This window comes from Coenobita brevimanus, chromosome 19 (genome assembly GCF_032717465.1).
Source record: "Coenobita brevimanus isolate Jiangsu-jjx chromosome 19, ASM3271746v2, whole genome shotgun sequence".
NCBI classification, from domain to species: Eukaryota; Metazoa; Arthropoda; class Malacostraca; order Decapoda; family Coenobitidae; genus Coenobita; species Coenobita brevimanus.
The window spans coordinates 14,321,479-14,336,471 of NC_136972.1; positions in this window are offsets into that span (position 1 = coordinate 14,321,479).

Sequence of the window (14,993 nt, forward strand, 5' to 3'; positions counted from 1 at the left end):
TAACTGGATTGGATGTGAGAGGTGTAAGGCTAAGAGGAAGACCACGAATAGGATGGATGGACAGTGTGAAGAGAGCGTTGGATACAAGAGGAATGTCTGTTGAGCAAGGAAGAGTGGCTGTGTGTGATAGAAATGACTGGAGAGAAATTGTGAGTGAATATATGATGACGCAGCCCTGAGGGGATATTTTCCACCATTTGGTCTGATCAGCTGATCAGGTCAGGTGCAGGTAAGGGGATGAGTCCATTATGATGTGGCAGCAGTAAACCAGCTCTGCTGTCGGGCCCTGCTGCGGATGTCACTGATTGCACTGAGTAGTTGACCCTCGTGCGGTGTGGTGCGGTGAGGATCTGTCCCTTCTCCCCTTGGGGCTAAGATGTGAATGAATGTGTTTGAGTGGATGAGTAAATTGGGAGTGTGTCGTCCTGCCTCGGCTACCTCCCTTTCCTAGGTATATAGATAGATAGCTAGATTATTATTATTAATATTATGGACGGTGTTAATAGAAATAAGAGGAAAAAAATAGGGGTAATGTTTAATATACTTCTGTGAAGAAGAAGGACATATGTGATGATGATAATAATAGTTATTATTATTATTATTGTTATTATTATTATTATTTTCATTATTATTACTAATATCATTATTATAATAATAATTATTATTATTATTTTATTATTATTATTTTATTACTTATTATTATTACTATGATGATGATGATGATGATGATGATGATGTGCATGAAACAGATGATGGCTAATAATAGTAATAATAATAATAGTAATAATAACAATAATAATATTAACGATAAAAATATTAGCAATAATTTTCAGGACCCTAAAATATCATAACACTACATAATACCTAGTGACATATATACTGTTAGTATGTACGATAGAGGTTTGCAGAGAGTCTTACCTAAGCTCGAGAGATCTGGAGGAAACAGCAATGTACATTCTAGTTAGGGAATTTCGCACATAGCATAGTATGAAACTGGATGGGAAACTTCCACAGTAGTACAAAGTTCCTTGACACGTGCCCTCACGCATGACCCAACCAGTCATATACAGGGGAAATTGGAGAGACAGGGCCGAAGGGGTTAGGAGAAAGAAGAGGCATGGTGGAAAAGGCAGGTGGAGAGCGCACGGAGTTAGCAAGCATAAACTGATTTCGCCTCAGTACTGCTCTTGTGAAGGTAGTTCCCCAGTAGAATAAAACTGGAGTCAAACCCCAGACTCATCTTTATCTTTCTCCTGCCATCCACGGCAAAAAGAACTTGAACATTCTTTCCTCTTAAAATCCCTACAATCTAACACATTTTTGGAAACGCTCGGCGACGGCAACGGAATTATTTGGTGGCAGTAATCGTATGAACCACATCAACAATTCTACAATTGAGTTTACATTAACAAGACAGAAAACAAGAACTACTACATGTTCACGCCGTACAACATCTTACAATTTTAGATTCACCAGCCAACAACCCTGAACCTCTACAACGATAAACGTCAGCGATAAATGAAAACCAATTAACGTCTTTAATAACAATTGCCAAACAATTTAAGAATCAACTCTACAGTCAAAACAAGATACTACTTCTATAAATGAACTACAAGCAGGTGAAACAGTAACCAAGATCAACTACATGTTCGCACCATACAGCAAGAAACTACAATCCCAACGTTGCATAAGTAATCACAGGCCTACAGTTTAATAACAACAAGAAAAGGAAAGGAATTAGGCAAAAACCAACAACACAGCAGAAAGTGAGGAGGTGCTGATTTAGTGGTGATGGAGGAGACAACGTAGCAACAACATGAACCTGCACCCACCAGCCCTGACTCACCACTCAACTCACTCACCACACTCGCCATTACTCACCGCTGCTCCATCACCACATTGCTGAGTCTTCGAGGGGGATGGGGCATGGTGACACCAGCTTAGCAACTATCACATCATCCTAGTGGATGAATATACTTAATCTCTATTTCTCCCAGACAGCTTAAACACAATCCCCTTCTTTGTTTATAACTCCACAAATGAATATCACCACTGTCCTATAGTGATGTATTGCTAATACAAAAATGATAAACAAACACTTTGCACAAAGATATAAAATGTGTTTTACAATTACAGCAACAATTATCATATTTACAACAAACTAAGTAACAATTATGATAGGGTTATTGAGGATAACAGGGTTAGGGAAAAAAAAAGAAAGAGCAAACAGGCAGTGAGTGACGTTGCGACCTGAGTTTTCAAAACACATCTGACCGCGGCACCACATTTTACTGTTTCTAGTACCAAACACCACTTCATCTATATACAAACTTAGGTATGCACACCTTCTTCATTTATCTATATTATGTTCATTACTAAGTACTAGTACCAAAAGTAATAATTATATATATAAATATATATATATATATCCGATGTAATAGAGCCAAAGGCATGTCCGGATAGTGATCCTGTCCAGATATTGGTCCCCAGCCTCCTGGACTTGTACTTATGGACCCTAACTCAGAAAAACACCTGTACAACTCCCTCTGGACATGCATTGCACCTATTTAAGACCCAAATCACACCAATAAGGGACATAAAAGACCGAAATAAATGCAAAAGAACCATAAAATGAGGTTTTAGAGGTGAGTTTATACAATATTAAACATTCTGAGTACTTACAAGTCCCTGGCTCCTGGACTGGTCCACAATTAATCCTTTGCATTCTAAATTCTAATGTCTTAACACTGCACAATACTGTAAATTCCCGTGTGTTCTAGTGGCGAGGTATTGCAGTTTATTCACTGTTTATTCACAAAAAACGAGAACCTGTGACTTGCATTGCTATAAGCATCTGCTCTCGATCGGAGTTAGGCTGTGACTGTCGATGATGGCGGGGTAACAGAGTTGCGAGATCGCAACAGCCACATTACCAAACTCCCCAATTTTCATTACCATTTTTAACTTTCATTGCCAAATTCGTAAAGCTAGCATCTATTCTTCACTAATTATATACACAAGTGGAAATACATGTAATCACTCTTCTTATAATTAACAGCATGTTGATTATTATCACACTATATAGGCTACCAAATTATTCAGAGAGAGCAAACAATCCACCATATCCATCCTGTGTATCCTCATACATGTGAAAAATCCGTTTGGTATTGTATTATTCTGATTCATTACCAAACGAAATTTTCATTAACAAATTGGCCCACATTTGGTAATCAAAAATACCAAATGGCACCGTGACAGGGGAGGGGACAGGATGGAAGGGGTGAAGGGACCATGGTGTAATGGCTGTTCGGCACCACGCGGAAATTTCAAATTACGGATGGGAAGAAAGTCAGATTTTTTTCGAATTTTTTGCGTTTTTTGGCCCATTTTGGGAATATTGTATCCCAGGATGAAAATGTCCGGTTATTGGGGATGTCCAGAAAATGGACGTCCGGATATTACAGGGATTACTCTCACTCTCTCTCTCTCTCTCTCTCTCTCTCTCTCTCTCTCTCTCTCTCTCTATGTATATATATATATATATATATATATATATATATATATATATATATATATGTATAAACTAAACTTTCAAAATATCACCAAATATATCTGTGTAGTTTATCGCTCCCCCAGTGCTTCTTCTGAACCCAGTGTATTTGATTCCATTTCCACACAGTTGAGTATCCTTAATCTCTCCCTTAACACTGAAATTACCATCTTGGGTGATTATAACATACATAATGTTGAATGGTTATTGTACTCTGCCAGGACTGACGATGCTGGTCTAGAGTGCAAGCGTTTGCAGAATCGTTTCTCTCACAACTGGTAAAGCAACCAACCAGAATACCAGATAATCCTGACCATAATGCCCATCTTTTGGATCTGTTCCCGACAAATAATCCCGATCAGTACAGAATAGAGGTATTGTCTCCACTTGGATCCTCTGACCACAATCTCATCAAAGCCTCATTAGTTAGCCCCCCCAAACCTCCCCATTCTGAACCTGTCACGGTGACCCGATGGCACTTTGATAGGGCAAACTAGGATGAATTTAGAAATTATCTTGTTGACATTCCATGGCAGTCTTTCTTCTCTAGTGATGTCAATTCTACCCAGTCCCACATTTGCGATTTCATACTAGCTGGTATGGATTTATTCACACCAAGTTAACAATTCACTAAAAGATCGAGCTCTCCAAAATGGTTTGATAGCACCTGTACCAGAGCAACAGCCCAAAATCATTAGCATATAACTCTTACTTGAAATAAAAATCATCTGAATCACTCTCTCAATTTAAAATTGCTGGAAACCACGCAAAAGCTGTAATAAATCTTGCTAAATCAAACTTTCTTCAAAACCAAGCATCAAAACTACTTAACAACCCTAATAACAATAGAATATTCTGGTCAACTCTCAATTTTTTTAATAATAACTTTAACACGTCATCATCCATTCCCCCACTAAAATCTCCAGATGGCAACATTACAAATGACCCGCGTGGGAAAGCAGGTATCTTTGCCAGTACATTTGCCAGAAATTCTACCTTAGAGAAAGCCAGCCAGAATGTCCCAGCACTAGAACTTGACTTTCCCGACATTGTTCCACTTAAAATACAAACAAGGTACGTGAAATCCATCCTAGACAATTTACCTACCAACAAAGCTCCAGGCCCAGATGGAATTCCGCCAATTGTTTTGAAAAAGTGTTCCCCAGAACTTGCCTCTGTTCTTGCAAAATTATTCAGACTATGCATACGTACTTCTTCATTCCCTAATTCATGGAAAGAAGCCAATATCCACTCAATTCCAAAGAAAGGAAGTTCCTCTGACCCCTCTGATTACAGACCAATAGCTGTCACATCTTCTCTTGGTAAGGTTTTTGAAACTGTAATTAATTAGCACATTGTTAAACATCTTGAATCCAACAACTTAATTAGTGATAGACAATATGGTTTTCGCCAAGAAAGATCCACCATTGACATACTCAATCCTCTGACTCATACCATCCATCAATCAGTTGACTTACATGGTGAAACTCATGCAGTAGCCCTGGATATTTCTAAAGCTTTTGAAAGAGTCTGGCACCGTTCCCTGTTGTCCAGACTCTCTTGCTATAGACTTAACTCTTTTGTTCCTTTGATTTCCTCATATCTCAGCAATAGAGAAATAAGAGTAAAAGTAGATGATGTATATTCCACTTTCCACTCAGTTAACGCCGGCGTGCTGCAGGGATCAGTTCTGGCACCAACCCTGTTCCTCATTCATATTAATGATCTCTTATCTGAGGTGTCTGAGGAGTATGTGTGAATTGACGCGTATGGACTGAGTGTGGAATGATGAAGTGCGAAGGAGAACTGGAGTTGTTCGGGAGATGGCTGGTAGAGTTGAGCAGAGGGTGTTGCGATGGTTTGGGCATATGGAGAGAATGGATAATGAACGATTGGTGAAAAAGATAACTAGATCTGATGTGAGAGATGTAAGGCTGAGAGGAAGACCACGAATAGGATGGATGGTCAGTGTGAAGAGAGCGCTTGATGCGAGAGGGATGTCTGTTGAGCAAGGAAGAGTGGCTGTGCTTGACAGAAATAAATGGAGAGAAATTGTGAATGAATAAGTGATGACGCAGCCCTGAGGGGATATTCTCCCACATTTGGTCTGATTAGCTATTTCACGTCAGGTGCGGGTAAGGGGATAAGTCTGTTATGATGTGGCAGGGGTAAACCAGCTCTGCTGTCGGGCCCTGCTGCGGATGTCACTGATTGCACTGCGCAGATGACCCTTGTGCGGTGTGGTGCGGTAAGGATCTGTCTGTTCTCCCCTTTGGGGCTAAGATGCAAATGAATGTGTTTGAATGGATGAGTAAATGGGGAGTGTGTCGTCCTGTCTCGGCTACCTCCCTTTCCTTGGGGGAAGCAGTCTAGGTATATAGTATAGTTATCTGTCACCCACAATTCCATCCAATCATATGCAGATGACTCAACATTTCATAGTTCATTTACACTCCGACATCCATTTACAAAGTCCAATATCTCTAACTCTCACCTCAGTACAGCCATCTCTTTAAATCAAGACTTATCCACGATCAGTGAATGGGGACAAAACAACCTTGTCTCGTTTAATGCTAGTAAAACTAAATATATACAATTTACTAATAGGCAGGTATTGCCAGAATCGTATATTACCTTCAGTGCTACAAATATCCCCATTTCCAAAAGTATTGAAATTCTCGGCGTCTCGCTTAACAACGCCCTCAGCTGGACCTCTCATGTTAGATCACTTGCTAAAACCGCCTCAAAGAAACTTGGATTATTGTACAGAGTCCGTAACTTCTTTACTGATGAGCAGTTAGCTATAATTTATAAGAGTTATGTATGCTCTCAGCTTGAATACTGCTCGCCCTTGTGGAGCGGATGTGGAGAGGTTGCATTAAAACAAGTGGATAAGATTCAGAACAAAAGCTGTTAGAATTATTAATAACCTTGCTATTACTAATGAACAACCTCCCCTACAAGGAAGAAGGAATGTTGCCTCCCTTGCGTTATTTTACAGATATTTCTACAGCAAATGCTCAGACGAAGTTGCGTCCATGGTGCCACCTCTCCATGCCTTCCCTCATGCTACACGGGCAGCTGGCAGCGCTCATGACTGGAATGTCACTCAGCCTTGCTGCAGAACTTCTGCCTATCAGAATTCTTTCATTCCCTGAACTGTATCTCTCTGGAACTCGCTTCCCCAGAGTTGTTTCCCTCCAAACTTCAACCTACTGCTGTTCAAGTCTAACTGTTACAGATATTTTATGAACAGAGGACACCAGTAATCTGGTGCATGGATTTGTTTTTTTTTTTTATTCATTTGTTCTTCCTTCCTCTGTTCTGTTAATTAATATATATATATATATATATATATATATATATATATATATCTATATATATATATATATATATATATATATATACTATATATCCAGCCAAGGAGAAGCAAGATGATTTTCCACTTCATATTTATTTCAGGTGACTAGTTTCGGGATGCTTATCCCATCTTCAGACCTAAAAGCATTTAAAACACATATTGCAAATTACATAAAGTTTTAAAAACATTTTAAAATATCCATAAGAAATACAAAAAAGTTACCAAAAAAGCATGTGACAATGACTGATTACTATAAAAAATGTATTTTTTTTTTTTTTTAAATAACAGACTCGAGAAATAAAAGTGAGAGTGTTACCTCTGTGAGTTGGCAGCTAACACTGAAAATCCTGAACACAGTGTTTCATAAAGAAAAGTGTCATAAAGCTTCTGAATCGTCAACAAACCAGTGTGAAGCAAAAGAACCAAGTAAAGAATCAATGAACCAAGTATCAAAAGGCTGATTCATCGATACAAAACACTATAATCCTAAGGTATATAACTCTGTTGATGATTCATAGTTATTTAATGAAGGCATAAGTTTGTGAATGTGCAAGGACTCCAAAATTAGCAGTTCCATTCTGTCATTACTACTATGTAAAATACTGAAATTATCCATATTACAAGTATGGCCCATATCGAAACAGTGGTTCCTAATCTCTGACAAAGTTGGGTTAGACAGTGGCAAAGATGTTCTATGAGACAAGCCTCTGTGCTCACACACACGAATTTTGAGGTTCCGAATTGAACTCCCAATATATCTAGCTGTACAGCTAGAACAGGCATATAAATATACTATGTTTGAGCACAGTGGCTTTGGGATATTATCTTTACATCGAAAAAATGAACCTACAGTAAAAGGATTTACAAATACAAATCTAAATGAGATTTGAGGATAGACACGCTTGAGTATTTTCAAAAGCTGGTTCCTAATATTATAACTGACATGACCATAAAAGGGAAACCTGATATAATGTATGTCCTTAGCTGCAGTTGCTGCCTTCCTAGAACCACATAATATCTGGTTTAAAAAATCTTTTACCATCCTAGGAAACAACGTAGTAGGGTAATTATTATTGGTGAAGAATTTACTCAAGAAATCAATTTCATCATGAAAAGATGTCCAGTTCAAACTAAGTGCATAGCATCTATGAAGTAAAGTCCTTACTGAATTCAGCTTATATATGTTAGGTACAAATGATAAGAAATTCAGACCCAAACCAGTGAATGACTCCTTCCTGTAAACGGAAGTACCCAAGTAATTACCATAATTGGTTAGCTGAATATCTAAGAAAGAGAGCAAGTTATTATTCTCAATTTCAACAGTGAACTTAATATTAGAATGCTTAGAATTCAGGTAGTCTAGAAACTTTACAACATGATCAGATTCTTTGAACAATAAAAAACAATCATCAACATACCTACGGTAAAAAACTGGTTTAAAACTTAGAGGACAATCTGATAACCATTGTCTTTCATAAAAACATAGAAATACATTAGTTAATGTGGGGCCCAGTGGGGATCCCATTGCCACTCCATCAACCTGTTTATAAAATTTGTCATTAAATATGAACATGGATTCGTTAACTGCCAGGTCTAAAAGGGACCTGAAATTCTGCTTTGTTAAATTATTGACTACTTCCTGCCTTTTAAATAGTTCAGCAATGCAAATATCTATAGTTTCTTTAAGTGGGATATTTGTGAATAGACTTTTAATATCAAAGCTTGCCATGACCACAGGATGTGGAAATTGAAGCTGCTTTAACTCCTGTACGAGATTGATAGAGTTTTTAACAGTAAATTTGTTTGTGGTGAGGCTATTCAGTATGGGAATAAGAAATTTAGCCAAATTATAATTAAAGGTTCCAATTGCAGACAGGATGGGACGTATTGGGACATCTGGTTTGTGTATTTTTGGTAATCCATACAAGATTCCTGGGACAGATCCAGAGGCAAAAAGAAAATTATAAGTTTCTGATGAAATCAAGTTCTTTATTCTCCTAAGAACTCTATTAAGTTTGTCTTCCAACTTTAGTATGTAGGAAAATGGATCTATGTCAAGTTCAAGGAACTTACTTCTGTCAGAAAGCAGATTTGAAATTTTATCCACATAATCAGACTTATTCATCACCACTACCCCTCTCCCTTTATCTGGCTTAGTTATAACAATGTTTGTATCAGTCTTCAGTTGATTAAGTATTCTGACCTTGTCTTTACCAAAAACTGACCTTCAGAAATTACCAATTAGTTTTTGGTAAAGACAAGGTCAGAATACTTAATCAACATATATATATATATATATATATATATATATATATATATATATATATATATATATATATATATATATATGTATATATATATATATATATATATATATATATATATATACATAATATATATATATATATATATATATATATATATATATATATATATATATATATATATATATATATATATATATATATATATATATATATATATATATATATATATATATATATATATATATATATATATATATATATATACATAATATATATATATATATATATATATATATATATATATATATATATATATATATATATATATATATATATATATATATATATATATATATATATATATATATATATATATATATATATATATATATATATATATATATATATATATATATATATATATATATATATATATATATATATATATATATATATATATATATATATATATATATATATATATATATATATATATATATATATATATATATATATATATATATATATACATAATATATATATATATATATATATATATATGTATATATATATATATACATAATATATATATATATATATATATATATATATATATATATATATATATATATATACATAATATATATATATATATATATATATATATATATATATATATATATATATATATATATACATAATATATATATATATATATATATATATATATATATATATATAATATATATATATATATATATATATATATATATATATATATATATAATATATATATATATATATATATATATATATATATATATATATATATATATATATATATATATATATATATATATATATATATATATTCATTTTCATTCATTGCCAGACGCCATGTATCCCAAACGGGGTGGCCAACGGCTTAGAGTTAATTGTTTTACAGGGAGGGGCACTAATCCTCCACCAACCCCACTTGACACGTAGGGATGCCAACAACATCTGGTGTTCCCAGGCGGTCACCCATCCAAGTACTAACCAGACCCAACATTGCTTAACTTAGCTGATAGGGACGGGAAGCGGTGTACTCAACGACATAATATATATATATATATATATATATATATATATATATATATATATATATATATATATATATATATATATATATATATCATCATCAGCCGTTACAAGTCCACTGCTGAACAAAGGCCTCTCCACTTTATCCACTAATTCCTTGACTGAGCCAATCTTTGCCACGTTTTCCCTGCAAATTTCTCTATCTCATCCCTCTACCTCCTGTCTGGCATTTTTCTGCTATGCTTACAATCTCTTGCTGTCCAGTCAGTCAACCTCTTGCTCCATCGAATATCTCTTATTCTTGCTTCATGGCCTGCCCACTTCCATTTTTGTTCTTTTATAACTTCGATAATATCTTTGACTTTAGTCTGCTATCTCACCCAAGTTGATCTTTTCCATTGCTCTCTGAGAACGAATTAATTTATTTTCCATCGATTTTGTCAGTTTCCGAGTCTCACAACCATACGTCATAGCTGGAATTATACATTCATTATATACTTTTCGTTTCATACAAATTGGCAAGCTACTTTTCATAATGTCCCTGTGTTTACCGAAAGCTTTCCATCCAATTGTAATGCGTCTTTTTATTTTGCTATCATTATCTTTCGATAATTTTAGTATTTGTCCCAGGTAATTGTACTCCTCGACTTCTTCAAGAATTTCTCCACTTATTCTGATGACGCTCTTTGGTGTTTGATGATTAAACATTAGTTTTCCTTCGGTTCATCTTTGGCCCTACTTTCAGACTTTCTCTGTTCAGGTCATTTAACATTTCTTGCAATGTCTTTGCTGTTTCTGAGATTAGGGCAATGTCATCTGCAAATCTTAAATGGTTCAGCTTTTCTCCATCTATGTTCACTCCTTTGTTTTCCCAGTCTAGCTTTCTGAAAATACTTTCTAGGCATGCTGTAAATAACTTTAGTTAAATTGTATCTCCCTGACGCACGCCCTTCTCAATCTTAATTTTCTCTGTAGCAGTTCCCTCTTTATGTATGTTGTCGAGTAGTTTTACAATGATCTCATTCACTCCTTGTTCTCGCAATGAATTTATAATTGCTATGTGCTCCGCTGAGTCGAAAGCCTTTTCGTAATCAACAAAACCTAAGCACAGTGGTTTATTATATTCTGTAGTTTTCTCAATTAGCTGATTCATTGTGTGTAGATGATCAGTAGTTGAGTACCCTCTTCGGCATCCTGCCTGTTCACGAGGTTGGTTTTCCTCCAGATTTGTATTTATTCTGTTTGTAAGGACTTTAATGAAGAATTTGTAAATGACTGATAGCAAGCTAATGGATGTAATGGGTCGATAGTTACTAAAGTCTTCTGAGTCACCTGTTTTGTAAAGTAAAATAACTATTTCATTACTCCATGTTTTGGGAATTTTCTTCCTTTCTATAAATTGAGTAAATAAGTGAACAAGCCTAGTTTGTACTTCTGCTCCTGCATCCAACAGTAAATCTGTTACTATTCCATCTTCTTCCGGAGCTTTCCCTCTTTTCATATTTTTGAGAGAATTATTTACTTCGTCTGGTGTTACATCAGGTATTTCACTTGTGTCAACTGAAATGTTAGCTGTTGGTACTACTGTCTTTGATGCATACAGTTCTTTGTAAAATTCTTCAACTCTATTCAACATTTTATCTCTGCATTAAATGGCTTCACCGTTTTTATCTTTTGGTGATGTAATTTGTTGCTTTCCAAGTGCCATTATACTTCGGACCTGTTTCAGACTTTTTCCTTTTTTGATGGTTTCTTCGATTAGATCCATGTTTCTCTTTCTTATGTCTTCTCTTTGTCTTTTGTTGATAAGCTTATTTAATTCTGCTCGTTCTGTTTCACCTTTCTTTGTTTTTACTTTCATTTTCTTTCTTTTTTCTCATAAGCTCAAGTGTCTTTTCTTAATTCTTCTTGGCTTTGGTTGTATTAGGTTTTCCTATTACTTCCACTGATTCTTTTAGCACTTTTGTTAGACTCATTCAGCTCATCAATGTCACATTCAGCATTACTGAGAGCCTGAAATCTATTCTTTGTCTCAAACAGAAAGGCTGCTTTGTTTTCATTGACTCTTATTGGACATATCTTTTTATCTTTAATCAATCTTCTTTCTTTCACTTTTGAAACTGAATCTTGTTGTGCAACCCACCATTCTGTGCTCACTTTCGATATTTACTTTTTTGATAACTGTGACATTTGTGATCGTGTTATTATTTGCTATAATGAAGTCGATTTCATGCTTTGTTTCTCCATTTGGGCTTCTCTGGGTCCACTTTCTCTCTGTTCTTTTGTGAAAGAATGTGTTCATTATTCTCATGTTAAACATTTTCTGCAAAGTTCACCAGCATTTCTCCTCTTTTGTTCCTTTCTCCCACTCCAAATTTTCCCATACATGCTTCTCCATTTTTTTTTATTTCCCAACTTTTGCATTGAAGTCTCCCATGAGTATAGTATAGGTGGTCTTTTCGTCTTCCATAATCTGGGAGATGTCATCAGAGAATATATCAATTTCTTCACCTGAGCTCTGAGAAGTTGGTGCATATATTTGTATTACTTTCATATCTATCTATCTATCTATCTATCTATATATTTACAGATAGATATAGATATAGATCATTCATTTATTCTTAATCTTTGTGGCTATCTATACAGTTAGCACAGACATAAAATAAGTGTCTTATGAGATAATATTCCTTAACACGTTGACCGCTTATCGGGCCATCGATGTACCGAGCAGAAGTTTCCCCCTCAGCGTATTGGTACATCCTTGACCCGAATGTCCCTTTTCAAAAACTTTTGAAAACGTGAGTATATAATCAATATTTATTTCCATTTGCATTAATTAAAGCTACAGATGTGCTGCAATGGTATTATTTAATACAAAAATACTTATACATAGGTAAGTTATTGATTAATAATCAGCTAAAAATTTGTTTTTCGTTCATCATTTTTTATACAAAATCAGTTTTCACACAATACAGTTAGCTCAAATGCATTATAATCAATATCATAGAAAGGCAGGTATCAAATATAACACTTATGAATGCATTTCTTGTATAAAAAGTAAAAAATCAACACTCCGTTTTAAAAAAATTGAGATAATATTTCATAAAATAAAACATAGTTCCAAGATGCACAAGAAGCCTGGTAACAATTTATAAACAAAGTAAATGAATTACATAATGTAACAGTAAGTAACTGTAAAGGAAAATACTGCTAAATTTAAAAAAAAAATCTAAAAATTTTATATCTTATGATAAATGAAGGTTATATAAAACATACAAAAATAATTAACTATTACACTATATGACTCGTAATTTGCAAAACTGAATATCCAAATATCTAATTTTTGCCCTGTATTATATAACCTATTAGTATGAAGCTGCATGCTTTTCATTGAAACATGAAATACAAAGGTGGGGTTGTCCATCACACCCAACACAGAAGGTTGATACTCTCCTTGGAGAGAGAGAGAGAGAGAGAGAGAGAGAGAGAGAGAGAGAGATGTGCAGCTTATTAAAATAATAAGACATATTTTATAGGTACTAACAGGTATATACATTAGAAAATACACATTTTTCTAAAGTAATGAAATGGTACATCAATGCACCAATTCGCAGAGCAACAAGATATCATCAGTAGGTCGCGTATTGGTACCCAGATGCACCGAGGCAACCTCAGTACATCGATGCACCAATACGCGAGGGGAGAAAAATATATTAGTGGTCGGCGATTCGGTATACATATGTACCACGACTTTTACTGCTCTAACCAATGCACCACCGTCTAAGAGTGAATCATACCTCATCTCCCTCCGAAACTCCAACGGACACTGGCAGGGGAGCGAAGTGAAGTTGACGCTGGGAGGGCGAGAGTGCAGGGTTGCCAAACGCGGCGAATGTGTTCACCCCTTGATCACAGAGTGTCACTTTCGCGACGCTCGGGCGCAATGGATCATACTGCGGGGCATCACTTTTGTGTTTCTGTGTTATTTTGAATTCTCCCGGGCTTACAAGTGGTGGCTTGTATCATCAATCAGTACTGCCAACGTCCAATATTAGTCAGCACTCCTAATCTCATCTGTACTCCCATCCATTGTTGAAAATTTAGCCATTTTTCTCCGTTCTTGACTCCCCTCCCTACCTCCCCTCCATTACCCTCTCCTCTCGCCTGCCCAGCCACACTGCGCTAAGCAAATCATCCCTGGAATTTTCCACTGATTTCATCCACTGAAATAAGCCCTATGCCCTATTCTTACAACATAATATATACAAAAAAGAAATAAGGTAAGTGATAGTGCCATACACCTGGAACTGGCTAATTATCACCTGACTACGCCTCACGTGCACTCGTTCGCTAATTCCCCCAGTAATTTCCCCTTGAAATATGCCGTATAATCTATGCTCATAATAAAAATATACATAAGAAAGGAAGGGAGAAGCCTAAGTGATATTTACATTCACCTGGAACTACCTATTTTTTTATGTTTTGTCAAGATTTCCTACCAATCATTTCATAGCATGTAAATTAGCAGCTGTCACCCTGTTGACATTGTCAACCCTTGCCTGCCCATATACGCTGCATCATTCAGTTCCTTGTCGTCCTCTGAGGTGAAACCATGTCACACTCGCGCCCCGCCATTTCCTCTGCTTCCACATCACTTCCGCCCTCCCCAAACAAAAGACTAGGCCCATACCTGCTTGTACGACATGGTGTGCGCTCGAGGCCGTGATGGGTGATA